The 22,733-nt window shown below is 43.6% G+C and overlaps 1 long non-coding RNA gene across 3 annotated transcripts; it reads right to left on the bottom strand.

Moving 5' to 3' along the window:
- Window positions 1-71: 71 nt before the first annotated feature.
- On the bottom strand, window positions 72-22,374 carry LOC125486609. 3 transcript variants are annotated; one of them, XR_007265252.1, is made up of 3 exons: window positions 22,278-22,374; window positions 19,383-19,496; window positions 72-130 (listed from the first exon to the last, which is right to left on the bottom strand). It is a non-coding gene; the product is annotated as an uncharacterized LOC125486609 (long non-coding RNA). The 3 variants fall into 3 exon arrangements; XR_007265250.1 differs by lacking the exon at window positions 72-130 and adding an exon at window positions 18,505-18,654; XR_007265251.1 differs by lacking the exon at window positions 72-130 and adding an exon at window positions 18,743-19,285.
- Between the last annotated feature and the right edge of the window lie 359 nt (window positions 22,375-22,733).

Raw genomic sequence — 22,733 nt, 5'->3', positions numbered from 1 at the left:
GTTCCTATGATGCTGCTTGACCTGCTGTGTTCATCCAGCCCTGCACCACTGTATTTACAGCTGGGATTAATCCACTCAGCTGCTAGATATCGTTGTCTGAAGGTCTGCCATAAACATGTGATTCCTGACCCTAAATAGAGCATAGCAAAATCTATTTGAGTGAACAAATTAATCAGATAAGAATAGTCCATGGTTCATATGACATTTAATTTAATTATCCATATTATTAGTTATTAAAATCAAATATCAATTTTTAATCATGACACATAACATAGTTGAAACACTACACAATGAGACAAGTGTGGGATATATCAGAGTGTTAGAGTGAGGGCTGTGGGGTATATCAGAGTGTTACAATGAGGGGTTGTGGAGTATACCAGAATGTTACAGTGAGGGGTGTGGACTATATCAGAGTGTTACAGTGAGGAGTGTGGGGTATATCAGATGTTATAGTGAGGGGTTGTGGAGTATACTAGAATGTTACAGTGAGGGGTTGTGGAGTATATCAGTGTTACAGTGAGGAGTGTGGGATATATCAGATGTAACAGTGAGGGTTGTGTGGTATATCAGAATGATACAATGAGGGGTGTGGGATATATCAGAGTGTTACAGTGAGGGCTGTGGATTTATCAGAGTGTTACAGTGAGGAGTGTGGGGTATTTCAGATTGATACAATGTGGGTTTGGGATATATCACAGTGTTACAGTGAGGGCTATGGGATATATTCAGGTGTTACAGTGAGGGTTATGGGATACACCAGAGTGTTACAGTGAGAGCTGTGGGATATATCAGAGAGTTACATTGAGGGGTGTGGGGTACATCAGAGTGTTACAGTGAGGGCTATGGGATATATTCAGGTGTTATAGTGAGGGATGTGGGATATATCAGAATGATACAATGTCGGCATGGGATATATCACAGTGTTACAGTGAAAGCTATGGGATATAGCAGAGAGTTACAGTGAGGGGTATGGGGTATATCAGAGTGTTACAGTGAGGGCTATGGGATATGTTCAGGTGTTACAATGAGGAATGTGGGATATATAAGAGTGTTATAATGAAAGGTGTGGTGTATATCAGAGTGTGTTACAGTAAGGGGTGTGAGAGATTTATCAAAATGATACAATGTGGGGGTATGGGATATATCAGAATGTTACAGTGAGAGGTATGGGATATATCAGAGTGTTACAGTGAAGTATATGGGATATATCAGAGTTTTATAGTGAGGGGCGTGGGATATGTCAGAGCATTAGAGTGAGCAGTGTGGAGTGTATCAGAGTGTTACAGTGGGGGATGTCGGGTATATCACAGTGTTACAGTGTGGGGTGTGGGATTTATCTGAGTGTTACTGTGAGCAGTGTGGGGTATTCCAGAGAATTAAAATGGGGAATTTTGGGTTTATCTGAGTGTTACAATGATGGTTATTGGGTTTATCTGAGTGCTACAGTGAGTGGTGTGGGATTACTGTGAGTGTGGGTTATATTAGAGATCAATACAGTGAGGGCTGTGGGGCACATAGGGAGTGATAATGGATGGGATGGCATTGCAGGATAGTAGTGGAGCACCATCCAGAAACCTTGGTCACAGTGCTACAAGAGGCTGAATGACCTCTGAGGATCAGCCAGTGTTGTGTAACCATTTTGGGCTGGAGACTATGTGGAAGGGTTTGAGAGAGTTTTCTACGTTAGGTGCTGGATTTTCTACTGTATTAGCCAAGTGCATAGGGTGGCATGAAGCAGACAAAGTGCTAGGCATGGCCAGCAGGGAATTCTTGGGCCAAGGCACAGCTTCTGAACTACAACACACTGTTAGTTTAAAGGATCATTGAGAATTGTTGTGTCCTGACAAACGACATATTGGCCACTCGTTAAAATCTTGATTTTTTTCACAGCATATTTATCACAATGCCCCTTTTTACTTGCAGGAGAAGAGGGTACATAATGCCCAGGAGATGCCCAGGACTGGAGGTGGTCAACTGGAGGAGGAAGTATTTGAGCTGGCATTGAAATAATGGAGTCTCCCCATTGGGTGAGGAGAGGTTGGAGGACAGCCCTGAGCAGTGAGGCTTGTAAGATGGAAAGCTCTCTCCCACAAACAATACTGAAGGAATGGAGGGAAAGGGGTTCAAAGCTAGCTGATGTGGTGAGGAGGTAACATTGATGGCTTTGGAAGTGTGTAGAATTCAAAGAGCAAGCTATGTCACAAATTTGAAGTCCCTAAAGTTCAAATGCTGATTGTCATTGCTCTATGTCACAAGGGCTCGTCTCTCCAATGCCTTCTGAACTCGTGATGGCACCTGTATTCTCTGTGACTGCTTCTTCTACGGGTGAAACATCCAAAGGTGCAGCTGTTAGTGCCGAGCAACCAATGTTTACCACCACAATGGTCCTTCAGTTCTGAAGAAGGATCACCAGACCAAAAATGTTAACTCTGATTTCTCTCCACAAATGCTGCCAGATCTGCTGGGTTTTTCCAGCAATTTTTGTTTTGTTTCTGATTTCCAGCATCCGCAATTCTTTGGTTTATTTTTTCCTATGCAACATGTCCTAATATCTGCCATGGTTCCTTGCGAATATTTTTTATGAGTGGTCATCAAAATGTGGCCTGGACAATGGGAAATTCAGGTATTACCTTATAAAGAAATTTGATGTTTTAATATCAAAAGAGATAAGGTGAGCATCGTGTTGGATTTAAACATGCATGGTGAAGTGAGGTACCAATTTCTAAAAGTAAACTATGCCTTATATCCTCTTGGAGTCTGTCAATTTCATTCTCACAGATCATAATATTTCCAAATTTTTTGTCTTCTGTAATTTTGTTAATTGTGCCCTAGTGAACCCAAGTCAGGCTTGAGCCCAAGTCATAAAAAGTAATGGTCCTAACGCCAAACCCTGGGGACCTACACCATAAAACTTTCTCCATTCTGAAAGCACCAATTCACCATTGTTGTCTCTTTCCTGTGACTCAACCAATTCTGAATCTGCATTTCCACTGTCCCTTTTATTCCTTGGGCTTTAATTTTGCTGGCAAGCAAGCCTGTTATGTGGCACTTTGTCGGGGGCTTTCTGGAAGTCTATGTACGCCACATCCACTGCAATACCCTCATCAAACCTGTTATTTGATCAAGAGACTCAACCAAGATACTTACAAATGATTTCTTCCATAACAAATGCATTCCTGCTTTCCTTAACCCACACTTGTCCAAATGACAGTTAATTGTATCCTATCATATTGTTTCTCCTAGTTCACCACGGAAGTTAATCCAACTGGCGTGCAATTGCTGGGTTTATCTTAAACTTTTTTTTCTGTACAAGGACGTAACATTTGCAACTTTTGCATTCTTTACCACCATGTCCTCACCCAGAAGGTGAAGTGAGGAGTTGGGTGCATAAAGAAGTTATGATGATGGTGCTGGGCTGGAGGGGTGTGCTGGGGTGGGAGGTAGAATATGGAAAGTTGTTTCTTTTTTTCTACTTTTGTCAATATCCAAGAGAGCAGGCGTTGAAAAATTGCATGAGGGAGGAACTAAAAGCCAGCAGGAGGTTGACTCTGCAAGGCCACTCAACCACATTCACAGAAAAGGTCACATCACAAGGAAGCAGGTAAGTGGCTGGTTTGTAAATTTTAATATCGTTTAAAGCCGAGGAAATCTACTAGTAGTTGTAAGATTGCACTAGTATTTAAGTTTACTAATGGCAATAAAGCTTATTGGAAGCAGTAGAGTTTATTAATTATAAACTGATTGATAAAAATAAACTAATACAGGCATAAGAAAGACAGCAAGCTGTTGATGTGGTGGGACAGGAGGATGTGGGATTCCTGGTTGCCATTGTGATCCAGAGCCATCACACCTGCAGTAAGTGTTTGAGACAGGAGACAGTAGTAAGGCAAACAAGGGCATAAACTAAAGACAGAATGGGAAATTAGAAAAGTGATAGGTAGAGAATTCAAGGGCAAGAATCAAACAGGGCCATGATGCAAAACAATGCAAAGTTTACTCAGAATGTTAAAAAGACAAGGCTTAAGGCCTTGTGTCTTTATGTATGCTCCATTCATAATAAAGTGGATGAATTAATTGTGCAAATAGATATAAATAGCTATGCTACTGTTGGGATTACGGAGATGTGGCTGCAGGGTATACAGGAATGGGAACAGAATATACAGGGGTATTCAGTTTTTAGGAAAGACAAAGAGGAAAAGAACATGGAAAAGCATTGCTGGCTAAACAGGAAATTAATGCAATAGTGAGATAAGGTATTAGCTCTGGTAAAGTGGAACCTGTATGGGTAGAGCTTAGATATGCCAAAAGGCAGAAAACGATAGTGTGCACTTTATATAGACCCCCAAACGGAAGTGGCAACATGAGGGATTAAACAGGAAATTAGTGATGCAAGCAATGAAGGGTGACTTTAATTGCAAATAGATTGGGAAAATCAAATCAGTAAAATGCTGAAGAGGAAGAATTTTTGGAGCGTGAATGAGATAGTTTTATGGATCAGTACATTGAGGAACCAGCTGGAAGACAGCCCATCCTAGAACAGGTATTTTGTAATGTGCGAGAAATACTCTGCAATCTGGCTGTCAAAGGCCCCTTGGGGAAGAGCGACAATAAAATAATAGAATTCTTCAATTAAATGGAGAGTGATGTGATTCTGAGACAAGGGGCCTGAATCTAAATAAAGGAAACTACAATGATATGAGGTGCAAGCTTGCTATGGTAAACTGGGGAGCATTACCTAATGAGATGACAGTCAATGGGCAATGGCAAACATGTAAGGAGTGCATGAAAGAACTACAACAATTGTTCATTCTGTCTGGTACCAGAATCAAAAAAGGAAATTGACCTGACCCTGGCTAACGAGGGAAATAGGGATAGTATTAGATCAAGGAAAGGGCATACAAATTGGCCAAAATTTGCAGCAGATCTGAGGATTAGGAGCAGTTTAGATTTCAGCAAAGAAGAACAAAGGGATTGATTAAGAGTGGGGAAATAGACCATGAAAGTAAGCTTTTGAGGTACATAGAAACTGATTAGAAAAGTTCTAAAAGTATGCAAAGTGAAAATAATTAATGAAGACAAATGTAGATCCCTTACATTCAGAAACAGGATAAAAACAAAGAAATGATGAAACAATGAAACACGTATTTTCATTTTGTCTTCAGAAAGGAGGAATCAAATAATGTCCCAAAAATGTCAGGGAACACACGGTCTAGTGAGAGAAGGAAACTGAAGGAAATCGGTATTATGGAGATGAGAATTGGCATTGGAGAAATTGATGGGATTGAAGGCCAATAAATCCCCATGTCCTGATAATCTACATCCCAAAGTGCTGAAGGATATTGCCCTAGGAGTGGTGGGTATTGGTTATCTTCCAACCTTCAATAGACTCTGTATCAGTTCCAATGCATTGGAGTGTAGCTAATATAACCCACAATTTTAAAAAGGAGGTAGAGAGAAAACGCAATTATAGACCAGTTAACCTGACATCGGTAGTACAGAAAATGCTAGAGTCCATTATAAAGGATTTAATCGCGGGGCAAACAGTGCAAAACTATGAGAGGCATAAATAGGGTAGATAGTCAGGGTCTTTTTCTTAGGGTGGAAGTGTCAAATACTAGGTGGTATAGATTTAAAGTGAAAGGGGAAAACTTTAAAGGAGTTGTGTTGGGGGGGAGGTTTTTTTACAAAGAGGATGGTAGGTGCCTGGAACAAGCTACCAGAGGAGGGGGTAGAAGCAGATATGATAACAATGTTTAAGAGGCATTTAGACAGAGACATGAACAGTCAGGGAATAGAGACATACAAACTAGGTGCACTTGGTTGGGATTAGTTTAGAATGGCAACATGGTTGGCACCGACAAGGTGGGCCGAAGAGTCAGTTCCTGTGCTGTACTGTTCTATGTTCTCTCATTGGACAGAGTCAGCATGGATTTTTGAAAAGGAAATCATGCTTGACAAATCTTTCAATTTCTGTGAGGATGGCAACTTTAGAATTGATAATGGGGAGTGAGTGGATGTGATTTACTTGGAGTTTCAGAAGACTTTTGATAAGATCATACTTAAGAGATTAGCATGTAACATTAAAGCACTATGGGATTACTGACATGAATAGAGAACTGGGTAGCAGACAGGAAACAGAGTAGGAATGAACGGGTCATTTTCTGAGTGACAGACCAATGGGGTACTGCAGGGATCAATGTTTGGACCCCAACAATTCACAATATATATTAATGATTTATATGAGGGAAGTAAATGTTAGCTCCTCAGGTTTGCAGATGACTCAATGCTGGGTGGGAGGGTGAGCTGTGAGCAAGATGCAAAGATACTTCAGTCTGATTGGGATAAACTGAGTGAGTGGGCAAATGCATGATAGATAAAGTATAATGTGGATTAATTTGAGGTTATTCATTTTGGTAGCAAAAACAGGAAGACAGGTTATTATCTGAATGGTGATAGATTGGGAAAGGAGGTGCAATGAGATCTGGATGTCCTTGTACACCATGTGCAATGGGCAGTGAAACTACAAATGGTATGTTGGCCTTCAGAGTGAAAGGATTAGAGTACAGGAGTGAGGATGTCTTGCTGCAATTGTATGGGGTCCTGGTGAAACCACACCTGCAAAATGATGCACAGTTTTGGTCTACATATCTGAGGAAGAATGTTCTGCCTATGAAAGGAGTGCAACAAAGATTTGCCACGCTGATTCCTGGGATGGCAGGTCTGCGGTATGACTGATCAGTTAAGACTATATTCACTGGAGTTTAGAATAATGAAGCAACATCTCATAGAAGCCTGTAAAATTCTAACAGGACTATACACTGTAAACACAGGAAGGATATTCCTGTTGAAAGGCAAGTCCAGAACCAGGATTCACGTTCTAAGGATATGGGATGGGCCATTTAGGACAGAGAGGAGGAGAAATTTCTTCACCCAGAGAGTGGTGAGTCCATGGAATTCTCTGCTACAAAAGGCAGTTGAGGCCAAAATATTGAATGTTTTCAACAAGGAAATAGACATAATCCTTAGGGCTAAAGGAGTTAAAAGGTATGAGAAGAAAGTGGGAATAGGGAACTGAATTGGATAATTAGCCATGATCGTATTGAATGGTTGAGCAGGCTTGAAGGCCTGCTCTGATTTTCTATGCCTCTATATTTATTCTAAGAGGCATTCACACCCCATACTATTCGGTCCTCTGATTTGGTCAGCGGTCAGGGAAAGGAGGGTACGACCATGAGTAAAACAGGTATTGGGACCCAAAAGATGGAAGTGCAGGAACAATTGTCCAATAGGTTCAGGGTTCTCATAGGCCATAACAATGAAAATGGTAACCACAGGTTTAGTGAGCAAACTGATCATGGCATCATGGTGCACGAAGTCATTCAAGTGGGTGACTTAATAAGAATATTGTGGTAGTAGGGGAAAGCATAGTCATGGGTACAGGTATGGTTCTATGCGTCCAAGAGCAAGAATCCAAGCGACAGTGTTGCCTGCCCAGTGCCAGGGCCCAGAATACCTGCACAGAGCTGGAGAGGAGATTGTAGTGGGAGGGGATGGATCCATTTGTTGTGCTCCACCTGGATACCAATGACAAAGGTAGAAAGAGGTTCTGCTGATGGGACTATGAGCAGCTACTGTTCTGAGGAAGGGTCACTGGACCCAAAATGTTAACTCTGATCTTTTTTCACTGATGCTGCCAGATCTGGTGAGCTTTTCCAGCAACTTCTGTTTTTATTCATGAGCCGTTACTGGCTGGTTCAAAAGATATCTTCTGGCTTAATACTTCAGCCATGAGCACATAGGCATAGGGTAAATAAGATCAGAGAGATAAATACACAACTCAGAGACAGATGTGGGAGAAATGGATTTCAATCTCTGGGGCACTGACTCCAAAGCTGTTGAAAGAGGGAGCTGGACTATTGGGACAACCTTCATCTGAAACATGCTGGGACCTGTGTCTTGGCGAATCGTGTAACCATGACATAGAGAGGACATTAAACTAAATAATGGAGAGAAGAGGTGAAGTGAAGGGTAACATGGTAAAATAAATGGAAACAACAATGTAATGGAGCAGGGCAGAAAGTGACAGGAATAGACAGAACACACAAATGTAGGAATGCACCAACAGCTAAGACCAGAGATTGTAAAAATTGCAAAGAAACTCAGAAATTAAGGCCCTCTTTCGGAATGCACTCAGCATTTGTAACAAAAAGGATGTATTGTTAACTCAAATAGAGATGATCTAATTGGTATTACAGAGACATGGTTAAAAGGTGACCAATGCTGGCAACTGAACATATTTTGACATATCGGAATGACAAGAAGCTAGAAGTATTGAGGGGTAGCTCTATTAGTTAGAGACAACATTCATTCAGTAGAGAGATGACCTTAGCTTGAAAGATCAAGGCGTAGAATCAGTTTTGATGAAGATAAGAAATAATAAAAGAATAAAATACTAAAAGGGGTAGGCGATGGCCTAGTGGTATTATCGCTAGACTATGAATCCAGAAACCCAGCTAATGGGCAGATGGCGGAATTTGAATTCAATAATTAGGAAAAAATAAGTCTGGAATTAGGAATCTACTGATCATCATGAAATCATTGCCGATTGTTGGAAAAACCCATTTGGTTCTCTAATGTCCTTCAGGGAAGGAAATTTGCCACCCTCACCTGGTCTGGCCTACCTGTGACTCCAGACCCACAGCAATGGTCTAGCAAGCCACTCAGTTGTACCAACAAAGTCTGAAAGAAATGAAACCGGACACATCACCTGACTTTGACCTAGGCACCAGAAAAGACAACAGCAGAACCTGCCCTGTCAACCATGCAAAGTCCTCCTCACTAACATCTGGGGGTTAGTGCCAAAATTGGGAGAGCTGTCTCACAGACTAATTAGGCGACAGCCTGACATAGTCATACTCGCAGAATCATACCTTACAGACAATGTCCCAGACACCACCATCACCATCCCTGGATATGTCCTGTCCCACGGGCAGGACAGACCCAGCAGTGGGGGCAGCACAGTAGCATACAGTCAGGAGGGTGTTGCTGTAGGAGACCTCAACATTGACTCTGGACCCCATGAAGTCCTGTGGTTTCAAGTTAAACATGGGCAAGGAAGCCTCCTGCTGATGAATCAGTACTCCTCAATGTTGAACAACACTTAGAAGAAGCCCTAAGGAAGGCAAGGGCACAAAATCTACTCTGGGTGGGGGATTTCAATATCCGCCACCAAGAGTGGCTCAGCAGCAGTACTACTGATCGAGCTAGTCTGGTCTTAAAGGCCATAGCTGCTAGACTGGGTCTGCAGCAGGTAGTGAGGGAACCAACAAGAGGGAAAAACGTACTTGACCTCATCCTTACTAATTTGCCATCTGCAGTTGCATCTTTCCACGACAGTATCGGTAAGAGTGACCATCGCACGGTCCTTGTGGAGACAAAGTCCTGCCTTCACATTGGGAATAACTTCCATCGTGTCATGTGGCACTATCACCGTGAGAAATGGGACAGACTTCGCACAGATCTAGCAACTCAAAACTGGCTGTGGGCCATCAACAGCAGCAGAATTGTACTCCAGCACAATCTGTAACCTCATGGCCTGGCATATCCCCCACTCCACCATTACCATCAAGCCAGGGGATCAACCCTGGTTCATTGAAGAGTGCAGGAGGGCATGCCAGGAGCAGCACCAGGCATACCTGAAAATGAGGTTTCAACTTGGTGGAGCCACCAAACAGGACTACTTCTATGCCAACCAGTGAAAGCAGCAAGTGATAGACAGAGCTAAGCGATCCCACAACCAATAGATCAGATCTAAGCACTGCAGTCCTGCCACATACAGTCGTGAATGGTGGTGGACAATTAGACAATTCACTGGAGGAGGAGGCTCCACAAATATCCCCATCCTCAATGATGGAAGAGCCAAGTATATCAGTGCAAAAAATAAGGCTGAAGCATTTGCAGCAATCTTCAGTCAGAAGGGCCGAGTAGATGATCCATCTCGGCCTCCTCCAGTGGTCCTCAGTGTTACAGATACCAGTCTTCAACCAATTCGATTCACTCCACGTGATATCAAGAAACGTTTGGAGACACTGGATACTGCAAAGACTACGGGCCCTGACAACATTCCGGTAATAGTACTGAAGACTTGTGTTCCAGAACTTGCTGCTTCCCGAGCAAAGCTGTTCCAATACGATTATAACACTGGTATCTACCCAGCAATGTGGAAAATTGCCCAGGTAAGTCCTGTACATAATAAGTGGGACAAATCCAACCCAGCCAATTACTGTCCAATCAGTCTACTCTCAATTATCAGTAAAGTGATGGAAGGTGTCATCAACAGTGCTATCAAGCAGCACCTGCTCAGCAATAACCTGCTCAGTGACGCCCAGTTTGGGTTCCACCAGGGCCACTCAGCTCCTGACCTCATTACAGCCTTCGTTCAAACATGGACAAAAGAGCTGAATTCCAGAGGTGAGGTGAGAGTGACAGCACTTGAAATCCGACCAAGTGTGGGATCAAAGAGCCCTAGCAAAACTGGAATCAATGGGTATCAGGGGCACAATCTCCATTGGTTAGAGTCAGACCTGAAGGTAGATGGTCGAGGTTGTTGGTGGTCAATCATCTCAGCTCCAGGACATCTCTGCAGGAGTTCCTCAGGGTAGTGTTCTAGGTCCAACCGTCTTCATCAATGACCTTCCCTCTGTCATAAAGTCAGAAGTAGGGATGTTCGCTGATGATTGCATAATGTTCAGCACCATTCATGACTTCTCAGATACTGAAGCAGTCCATGTTCACATTCAACAAGATCTGGACAATATCCAGGTTTGGGCTGACAAGTGGCAAGTGACATTCGTGCCACACAAATGCCAGGCTATCACCATCACCAATAAGAGACAATCTAACCAATGTCCCTTGACTTCCAATGGTGTTACCATCACTGAATCCCCCGCTATCAACATCCTAGGGGTTACCATTGACCAGAAACTCAACTGGACTCACCACATTAACACAGTGGCTACAAGAGTAGGCCAGAAGCTAGGAATACTGTGGTGAGTAACTCACCTATTCATTCCTCAAAGCCTGTCCACCATCTGCAAGGCACAAGTCAGGAATGTGATGGAATACTCCCCACTTGCCTGGATGAGTTCAGCTCCAACAACATTCAAGAAGCTTGACATCATTCAGGACAAAGCAGCCCACTTGATTGGCACTACATCCAAAAGCATCCACTCCCTCCACCACCAATGCTCAGTAGCAGCAGTGTGTACTATCTACAAGAAGCACTGCAGAAATTCACCAAAGATCCTCAGACAGCACCTTCCAAACCCACGAACACTTCCATCTAGTAGGACAAGGGCAACACCACCACCTCCAAGTGCCTTTCCAAGTCACTCACCATCCTGAATTGGAAATATATCGCTGTTTCTTCACTGTCGCTGGGTCAAAATCCTGGAATTCCCTCCCTCATGGCATTGTGGGTCAACCCACAGCAGGAGGAATGCAATGGTTCAAGAAGGCATCTCACCACCACCTTCTCAAGGGCAACTAGGGATGGGTAAGAAATGCTGGCCAGCCAGTGACACCCACATACCAGCTAAACTAACATTGTCATGTCAGCAATGCTGAGGTTAGCAGCAATGACCTAAAAGGAGGTGCATGATCGGCAGAATGTCCCATGACTTGTAAAACTTCCATGAGAGCTGAAGGGTGAGGGGAGCATTTTTGCATTGTTTTCACAGGAGCATGATGACGGATTTGAATGAATGTAATGGAAAGTGGAATGGTTGAGGTGAACTTGGAATGGGAAAAGATTGGAGCACAGCAGGCATTCCCTTTCCATGTAGGCGTGAGTCACTTAGTTGGTGTAGCACCTTCACCAAGTTGTTGCCCATGCTTTGACGAGGGCTGTGGTGAACCAGATGATGGGGCAGCTAAAGATTGGGGCGGCACAGTGGCTCAGTGGTTAGCACCAGAGACCTGGGTTCAATTCCACCCTTGGGTGACTGTTTAAGTGAAGTTTGCACATTCTCCTTGGGTCTGCGTGGGTTTCCTCCGGGTGCTCCGGTTTCCTCCCACAGTCCAAAGATGTTTTTAGGTTAGGTGGATTGGCCATGTTAAATTGCCCACAGTGTTCAGGGATGTGTAGATTAGGTGGGTAATGAGGGATGGATCTGAGTGGGATGCTCTAAGAGGCAGTGTGGACTTGTTGGGCTGAAGGGCCTGTTTCCACACTGTAGGGATTCTATGATAAAGATCCAGTTTTGCAGCTTGGAGTGGTCTCCAGTATAGTCTGGACAGAGCGTGCTGTGTCATCCTGTGCTGTGTCTGCACAATTGGAGCAGGGAACGAGGCAAAGTTGTATGGATGCTGAGGAGCCAGGGGAAAAGGAGCAGTTGTCTAAAGAGAAAGAGGAGGACACTGAACTGGAGGAAGCTTTCCTTGTGAAAGGCAGAGCTCAGCTACAGGAACTGACTGTATTCAGTTCCAGTGGATGAAATGTCAGTGCAGAAGATGATCGTGGACTATCAGGATCCAGATACCTGATCCTGGATCCTGGTTTGAATTTTCAGGTTGAGCAGCAACCTTTCTTCATTCCCTTTTCTTCAATTCTATCATGGGATACTGGTGTAACTGGATGGGCCAGCATTTATTGCCTGCCCCTCGTTGCCCTTGAGAAGGTGGTGGTGAGTTGCCTTCTTGAACCGCTGCAGTCCATGCACTGTAGGTTGACCCATAATACCCTTAGGGAAGGAATTCCAGGATTTTGAGCCAGCAGCAGTGAAGGAACAGTGAGACATTTCTAAGTCGGGATGGTGGGTAGCTTGGAGGGGCACTTGTAGCTGGTAGTTCCCACTATTTGCTGCCCTTGTCCTTCTAAATGGCAATGGTCATGGGTTTGGAAGTTGCTGTCTAAGGATCTTTAGTGAATTTCTGCAGTAAATCATACACACTGCTGCTACTGGGTGTCAGCGATGGAGGGAGTGGATGTTTATGGATGTAATGCCAATTACGTGGGTTGCTTTGTCTTGGATGGCATCAAATTCTTGAGTGTTGTTGCAACTTCACCCATCCAAGCAAGTGGGGCATATTCCATTTTACTCCTGACTTGTGCCTTGTAGATGACGGACAGGCTTTGGGGAGTCAGGAGGTGAGTTACTCGCTGCAGTATTCCTAGCCTCTGAACTGCTTTTTTTAGCCACAGTATTTATAAAGGCAAGTCTGTCAAGTTTCTGGTCAATAGTAACCCCCAACATGTTGTCACTCAGGGATACAGTGATGGAAATATCACTGAATGTCAAGTGGAGGTTATTAGATTCTCTCTTTTTGGATATGGTCATTGCCTGGCATTTGTGTGGTGTGAATTGATTGAGGGTGAACACTAGCAGGTAAAGGGACGGCTGGAAAATAGGGATCCTTCAAAAATATGATAACAAGAGTCCAGAGACAGCATGTTTCTGTTAGGGTGATGGGCAAGGCTGGTAGGTATGGGGAATGCTGGATTACTAGAGAAATTGAGATTTTGGTCAAGAAAAACAAGGAAGCATATGTCAGGTATAGACATATATGAGGAATCCCTAGAGGAGTATAAAGGCAGTACAAGTATACTTAAGAGGGAAGTCAAGAGGGCAAAAAGGGGTCATGAAATAACTTTGGCAAATAGGGGTAAGGAGAATCCAAAGGGATTCTGCAAATACATTAAGATCAGAAGAGTAACACGGGAGAGAATAGACCCCCTTCAAGATCAGCAAGGCCGCCTTTGAGATGGGGGAGATACTGTACAAGTGTTTTACATCAGTGTTTACTGTGGAGAAGCGTATAGAAGATAGAGAACACGGGGAAATAAATAGCGGCATATCGAAAAATATCGATTTTACAGAGGAGGAGGTGCTGGATATCTTAAAACACATAAGGATGGATAAATCCCCAGGACCTGATCAGGTGTGCCCTAGAACTCTGTGGGATGCTAGGGAAGTGATTGTTGGGACCCTTGCTGAGATATTTGTATCATCGATAGCCAGAGGTGAGGTGCTGGAAGGCTGGAGGTCGGCTAACATGGTGCCACTATTTAAGAAAGGTGGTAAGGTAAAGCCAGGGAACTATAGACTGGTGAGCCTGACATCAGTGGTGGGCAAGTTGTTCAGGGAATCCTGAGGGACAGGATTTACATGTATTTGAAAAGGCAAGGACTGATTAGAGATAGTCAGCATGGCTTTGTGCATGGGAAATTGTGTCTCACAAACTTGATTGAGTTTTTTGAAGAAGTAACAAAGAGAATTGATGAGGGCACAGCAGTGGACATGATCTATATGGACTTCAGTAAGGCATTCGACAAGGTTCTGCATGGTAGACTGATTAGCAAGATTAGATCACATGGAATACAGGGAGAACTAACCATTTGGATACAGAACTGGCTCGAAGGTAGAAGACAGAGGGTGGTGGTGGAGGGTTGCTTTTCAGACTGGAGGCCTGTGACCAGCAGTGTGTCACAAAGATCGGTGCTGGGTCCACTGCTTTTCATCATTTGTATAAATGATTTAGATGTAAACATAGGAGGCACAGTTAGTAAGTTTGCAGATGACACCAAAATTGGAGGAGTAGTGGACAGTGAAGAAGGTTACTTCAGAATTCAATGGAATCTTGATCAGATGGGCCAATAGGCTGAGGAGTGGTAGATGGAGTTTAATTTAGATAAATGTGAGGTACTGCATTTTTGGAAAGGCATACCAATGCAGACCTTGGAATGCAGGTTCATAGTTCCTTGAAAGTGGAGTCCCATGTAGGCTGGAGAGTGAAGGAGGCGTTTGGTATGTGAACTTTTATTGGTTCGGGCATTGAGTATAGGAGTTGGGAGGTCATGTTGCGGCTGTACAGGACATTAGTTCGGCCACTTTTGGAACACAGCGTGCAATTCTGGTCTCCCCGCTATAGGAAGGATATTGTGAAACTTGAAAGGGTTCAGAAAAGATGTACAAGGATATTGCCAGGGTTGGAGGGTTTCAGCTATAGGGAGAGGCTGAATAGGCTGGGGCTATTTTCCCTGGAGCGTCGGAGGCTGAGGGGTGACCTTATAGAGGTTTATAAAATCACGTGGGACATGGATAGGGTAAATAGACAAGGTCTTTTCCCTGGGGTGGGGGAGTCCAAAACTAGAGGGCATTGGTTTAGGTGAGAGGGGAAAGATTTAAAAGGGATCTAAGGGGCAACATTTTCACACAGAGGGTGGTGTTTGTATGGAATGAGCTGCCAGAGAAAGTGGTGGAGACTGGTACAATTATAACATTTAAAAGGCATCTGGGTGGGTATATGAATAGGAAAGGTTTAGAGGAATAGGGCCAAATGCTGGCATACGGGACTAGATTAATTTAGGATATCTGGTCCAACTTGGACGAGTTGCCTGAAGTGTCTGTTTCCATGCTGTACAGCTCTATGACCCTGAGAATGTGTCTTGCCATTTGTCAGCCCAAACCCGGATAATATCCAGACCTTGTTGCTTTTGAACATGGATCACTTCAGCATCTACACAGCCACAAATGGTGCTGAACTTTATGCAATCATCGGCGAACATCCGTGCGTCTGACCTTATGATGGAGGGAAGGTCATTGATGAAGCAGCTGAAGATGGTTGTGCCTAAGACACTACCCTGAGGAACTCCTGCACAGATGTCATCGAACTGAGATGACTGGCCTCCAACAACCACCACCATCTTCCTATGTGTCAGGTATGACTCCAACTACTAGAGAGTTCGTACCCTCAACCGCCACCCACCCACCACTACCACCACCCGCCGCCCCCCACCCCCAACCCCGATACCCATTGATTCCTGTTTTGCTTGGATTCTTTGATGCCACACTTGGTGAAATGCAGCCTTGATGTCAAGGGCTGTCACTCTCACCTCACCTTTGGAACCAAGGCTATAATGAAGTCAGGTGCTGAATGGCCCTGGCAGAACCAAATTTGGGCATCAGTGAGCAGGTTATTGCTGAGCAGGTGTTGCTTGATAGCACTATTGTTGACACCTTCCATCTTTACTGATGATCGAGGGTAGATTGATGATGTGGTAATTGGCTGGGTTGGATTTGTCCTGCTTTTTGTGTGCTGGGCAATTTTCCACATGGTCGAGTGGATACCAGTGTTGTAACTGTACTGTTAGAGCTTGGCTAAGTTCTGGAGCACAAGTCTGCAGGACTATTACTGGAATGTTGTCTGGACACATACCTTTGCCATATCCAGTGCCTCCAAATGTTTCCTGACATTGCACGAGTGAATCAAATTGACTGGAGACTACTGAAGGCAACGAGATGGATTATCCACTCAGCACTTCTGGCTGAAGGTTGCTACAAATGCTTCAGCCTTGTCTTTTTCACTTTTATCTGTGTGTCACTTTTGCTAGTTCTCAATAAAAGTGCCTGTTTGGACTTGTCAGATTGCTTGCTTGTGTGTGATGCCCCCTACTGGACAATGATGATGATGTTGTTTGATGGACTTTGGAGCAACAATTGCATGGACTCCAAGGGAGAGCTAATTGGGATGCAGCTAAGGACAGGTGAACAGATTGGGTTTGTACATGTGGAGGGGGTGTCAGCAATGTTGCCTACTTGTCATGGGCCTCATGGCTTTGTGGGTGCGGTGCCATGATGTTCTTGATGAGGGACAACATCAGATTGGTGATGCTTGTCCAGGTAGACAATGGCCTTTCATAAATGGTGCAGGTGCAAGAAATGCCAGTCTTTCAGTGCACATCCCAGTGGGCATCAAGTTATTCTGCCAAATAGCGAATGATAATAAAATTGGATATGAGGGGTGCGGATGCAGTTAATGAGGCACATTTGGCATGAAATGACACAATATCTCACCTAGACTTGCAGCAAGAATCCCTCCAAAAACCTCAACACAACTCACACTCAGCCAAAAAACATTAGCTTCAGCCCACAATTTTAATTACTGCCACATTGAAAGCAACATCTACATTAGCCATGCCCTCCAGCTCTACCTTTGAGTAAACCTTCACTGACCTCACCTTATAATAAAGATCAGTCTGACTCATTTTCTATTCTTCTGATTTATTGCACTATTTCTGTACTTGGGAAAGTAAAATGTTTCCGGCTAGAACCTTGTGCCATTCTCTGAGAACATCTTTCCTGTACTGTCCATTCCAATAACATTCAAGAAGCTTGATACCATTTGGGACAAAGCAGCCCATTTGATCGGCACCATATCTACAAGCATCCACTCCACTCTACCACTCAGTAGCAGAAGTGTGTAATATCTACAAGATGCACTGCATAAATTCATCAAAGATCCTTAGACAGCAACTTCCAAACTCACGACCACTATCATCTAGAAGTACAATTACAAGTACAGATAAGTGGGAACACCACCACCTCCAATTCCCTTCTAAACTACCCACCATCTTGATTTGGAAATATATCACCATTCCCCCACTGTCGCTAGATCAAAATCATTGAATTCCCTCCCTAATGGCATTGTGGGTCAGCCATACCAAAAAGACTGCAGCAGTTCAAAAAGGCAGCTCACCAGCACCTTCTCATGGGCAAAATAGGGATGGGCAATAAATGCTGGCCAGACAATGAGGTCCACATCCCACAAGAAAATAAAGAAAACTCCTTCTGAAACAGTCATTGCCTTGATGACAAAGTTGACAGGCACACAGAATCCATCACAGTGTCAGATAACAATGTGGCAAAATGGGATATGCTGATGGTCAGTGCTCAGCTGGCAAATGACAGAAGTGAAAGGGATGATAATTGGCTCTGTTTCCTGTTTATTTGGATCTGTGAGTGAGGAAGCTTGTTGACCCTTTTTAAGCTTTTATCTGCTGCACATTAAGTCTGAGTTAACAGAATTTATTTGTGAAGAGTTGATAGCATGAATATTATTAGTTGCTGTCACCAAGTTGGAACAACCTTGTTAAATAAATGAGTTCTATTATATTCTAATACAAAGCAATGGATGGATTTTAACTTTGTAATTTGTTTGTTCAAATGTGACATTTTATGCTTTATGCTCAAAGATGTTTGTCATATTTGAATCCTCTATTTTTAAAGAATATGTGGAGAGCTGCTGTAAGCCTTCAGCTCCACTTCAACCATCCAGAGAATCCAAACTTAACTAAACAAATCCTGAAAAGAAGAAATTGCAATAGCAATAAAGTTGCCAAATTGTTATAATCTGGTTCACAAATGGTAGTCAGCGATGGTTTGCCAGCCTCACCCAGATAGAATTGGAGCCAATTTTCACCTGTTTTTATTTACAGAGATAGACATTAAATAACATGCACCTCTTGACCCAGTAACCCTCCCTTTCAGAACATTCCACTTCAGGTTGCTGAATGGTCAATTAACCGTTAATCTTTCGTAAAATAATTTATTGTTACCATCCTTTCTGGTGACAGTGGTTACATTTAATACAGTACAAGTGAAACTTGACACAAACTGAAGGTTCACCAGTAATATTAAAGCACAACATTATCACCAATATGCTCAGGACAGAGGCCTGGTCTCTATATAATTATTCCTTGGTTGTGCCAGTCAATGCAGCAGGAAAAAGTGTAACCCCCTGCCAGTCTTATCATTCTGCGAGACATCTCTGTCTGCAGGATGGTCCTGTGTTGAGGATTTGTGCTGTGATTTCATTCTGCAGATGAAGCCACAAGAATTAGAGTGAGTAAATTATCAATTTAAATTCAGTTTTAAAGAAAAAAAACTGCAAAAGTCTTGAGGCTTTAATATAGAACAGAGATGTCCATACTCAATGTCAGCATATTCCTAGCAGAAATAGGGGAAATTACTTTTGAGGATATACACGTTCTGTCCCTTGAACAGTTAAAAGTTTAGAATGTTTTAAAAGTGGTTACCAATGTTTTTTAAGGTCGAAACGGGGGATGATGAAATGGGGAGCATGGTGGAACAGAGATTAAAATTTGAGCAGTGGAAATTAGAATTTCACAAAAAAGGAATGGCAAACTGGCAGACAATGGCGAAAGGGTCAAAAGAATAATGAGGGGAATAGAGAATTTCAGGAAAATGGCAGGAAAAGAGTTTGAACGCCGACACCTCAAGCTAAGGAGCAGAAGCTTTACTGCATCCCGTAAATACAGTATTTGCTCAGAATTAAGGGCAGAGAAAATTTGGTTAGCTCATTTAATTCTTTAGTTTGAGGATGCAAAGGTAAAAACTTTCTTTACCTCTGTCAAGTCAGTGGCATAGCTGTTAAAAATGGCACAAAAACAGAAGTTGCTGGAAAAACTCAGCAGGTCTGGCAGCATCTGTGAAGAAAAAAATCAGAGTTAAAACTGGCAGTCCAACATTGGTCCGTTTTACTGCAGGGTAAGCTCTTGGGAAAAGTACACGAGGTTTACTCACTCTTGTCTAAGGTAAGAGCCCCATCTTCTCCTGTTCACCACCTGGGATTCAGCCAATTGGATCCACCAGGTTTACTCCATTTGAATTAGTTTATGGCACCAAGTGCGAGGCCCTCTGAAGGAGAGGATTTTAGAAAATAAGTTGCAAGTGTCCATGTTACTCCCTCTTGCCTAAGGTAAGAACTACTGACACAGAGGCAGTAAACATATCTATTTAGAGAGCTTACCAGTTAGTGCCTGTGACATATCATCAAAAATTCATACCATCATGAAATGGCCTGGCCAGACGTAGCTGGAATTTGAAAAGCTCAAGTGTATGACCACTGGGCACGATCACATGAATCAGAGGCAATTTACAAAAATCACCTTGAACTAATTCTCCTCCCACCCCCTTCCCAATAAGAATGCACCTCAAAGAACAGAAAGTGACTGAGTCCAGGAAGGCAGCCTCATTGGCTGATGATTGTGAGCTGATCCACAAACCTCTCTTCCTGAAGAAATCCTTCCCTTAGTTCCCTACAACCAATTGGAAAGGATTGAGTTGGGAGAGTGACAGGAAACTGAGCACCCATAGTAGAGAGGGAAATATTGGGAGCCATCCTCAGGACAGAAAGGGTGGTGCGGAGATTAAAAGTGTGGCTAAGACGTTCTGTTTAACATCTGAAAGTCCAGTTAACAGCTGGAAGCTATGGGGAAAAACAGTGGGATTTACCAGATTTATTTTTCTTAATTTCAGAGCATGTACACCCATGCAATGAATGGAAGTCAGACAGAGAGCATAACTGACTCAGAGATAGTAAGAACTGCTGATGCTGGAGTCAGAGATAACACAGTGTGGAGTTGGAGGATCACAGCAGGCCAGGCAGCATCAGAGGAGCAGGAAAGTTGACATTTCAGGTCAGGACCCTTCTTTCCTGCTCCTCTGATGCTGCCTGGCCTGCTGTGTTCCTCCAGCTCCACACTGTGTTATCTCTAGAGAGCATAACTGTTCAGGCTATAGTTCTAAGTGTGGCTTAGAATCCCTGTAAAGACACTCCAGAGAGTGCAGATGAGGTTAAACAAATCCCTGAGTGTTAACAGGACTTTGTACCTAAAAGAAATATGGCTGCATTTCCCCAGCATGAGGTAGAAGCCCACAGTGATACTGAACCAGCCAAACTCTACTGCCTGCCCTTTCCGTTAGGGAGAGCAGTGAGTGCCAAGGTGCTGGTGAAATGGATTGAAGGCTGGTAGATACACCTGCCCCTTTACCAGCTGCATCCTGAGTGTGACTTTAGGATAGGATCATTGACCATAAGAGTTGTTCCCAATCTACCTGAGGATGGGATTGGCCTGCTCCTCAAGAATGACCAGGTGGGATCAAAGCATCCCCAGTGGTCTCTGAGAGACCTATTAAGATCAGGGAGACTGGGTAGCTGCAGGAGAAAGTGGTCACGCAATCCAAACCCAGGTATGCTCAGCCAGTGAAGGCTGAAGTGACACTTTAGGCAGAAGACCCTCTGGTCTAATTATCCAAAAACATTTGTCAGGAGTCTAGATGGCCCCAATGGAGTAATGTAGAGAATGTCCATGTGGAAGACCAACAAGCTGACCCATTGCTAAAAACACAAGCTCAGATTGTTCAGATTGAACTGAGGCAGAAGCAGACACTGAATGTTACAATATTGAAAATGAGGGTCTGATGAGGAAATGGAGACCCCTCTCATAGCACTTTGAGTGAGGAGTGGATAGCGATCCACCAGGCAATGGTGCCACCGAGGGACCAGACGGAAATATTACAGTTGGCTCATCAGATTCCAAAGGCTGAGAATGTTGGTAAAGGCAAAACACACACCCCCATCAGCCAGCATTATTACTGGCTACAGCCTCACAAGGATGTACTAAGTGTTTTACGGACCACGTCTCACCAGTAGCATGTGGGAAAATCCCAAACTGCAATAAGACCGGTGGTAATTACTCTTGGCTTTTGGGGGACCATTGGGAAAGGTGTTAGTGAACTATGTTGAACTTAAAACAAAGGGTGGGGTAGGTGGGGACTCGCAGTATCTCCTTATCATCAATGGATGTGGCTGCCTGTTTCCCAGACACTGTTCCTTGGGAATCATATCCACCAAGTCAGTGGTGAGAGGACAGACCCAATTAGTCACCCGGAATGGTCCGACCATTGAGACCTAGTTGAACCAGGGCTCAAATTTCATGTCCAAAATCTTCTAGGAAGTTGTAGGTAACCTGGATGTCACCTAGTGAGGTCTGCAATGTATCTCCAACAATCACGGGGGCACTAGAACAGGATCTCAAACACAATGATAAGGGCACACTGCCATGACCACCCCCATTATTGAGAGAAAGGATTCCATCTTCTTCTGTTCACCACCTGGGATTCACTCAATTGGGTCCACCAGGTTTACTCCATTTGAATTAGTTTATGGCACCAGGTACGAGGGACTTTGAAGGAGAGGATTTTAGAAAATAAGTTGCAAGTGTCAATGTTAGATGTAGCTGGCAGACAGTGTGGGCCTGTGCAGTGGCCTGAAAAAAACTTGAAAATCTCCCCGGCACTGATGAAACAAAATGCAGAAAAAACATTCCAGGACCCAAACTTTCAGCCAGGAGACCATGTCTTCATGCTCCTTTCAATATCAGGTGAACCCTAAACGTGGCCAGTACAGAGTTGCAAAGAAGCTTGGGAAATGAAATATCTGATTGAAACCGCAGATTGGCGTTAAAAAGCAACAGTCTTGTCCTGTCAAAATGATAAATCAATAACACTGCCAAGGGAACAAGCAGGTAACAGTGGAGAGAAATTAGAAGGAGACATGAATAAGGCCCACATTGAATCCCCTACTACCTGACTAACCATCACAGAAAAGCTAACAAACATTGACACCATACTTACCACCTAGGGTCAGAACAGCAAACAAACTAACAAGGCTGATCACTGCATTCAGGGACTTATGCAGAAACAAGCTCAACTGCAACACCCCAGCTCAACATGATGTACTGTAAGAGAGGCCCCTCCCATCAGACAATATCCCTATCAGCTCAGTCTAGAAAAGCTGGCCCAGGGCCACACAGAGATTAACTACAGGCTGCACAACCAATAAATACAGCATAACAGCAAAAATTAGAGCTTCACATTGTACTTGTGTCCAAGCAGGACAGCGCCACAAGGGTCTGCATTGACTACTGAAAAGTTATGCAATGACCAGAGCCAACTCCTACCCAATACCAGGTTGGAAGATAGTGAAAGTAGGGTTGGTAAAGCAGCTTGTGTTATACCAAGATAGATGTGCTCCAGGAATTCAGGCTGACTCCTTTATTTCCTACGTGATGGAAATCTCTGCCTTTGTAA

Source organism: Rhincodon typus, chromosome 30, assembly GCF_021869965.1.
Source record: "Rhincodon typus isolate 14 chromosome 30, sRhiTyp1.1, whole genome shotgun sequence".
Classification (NCBI taxonomy): Eukaryota; Metazoa; Chordata; class Chondrichthyes; order Orectolobiformes; family Rhincodontidae; genus Rhincodon; species Rhincodon typus.
Note: the sequence above shows the minus strand (reverse complement) of the source record. Positions and strands in the feature narration are given on the sequence as shown.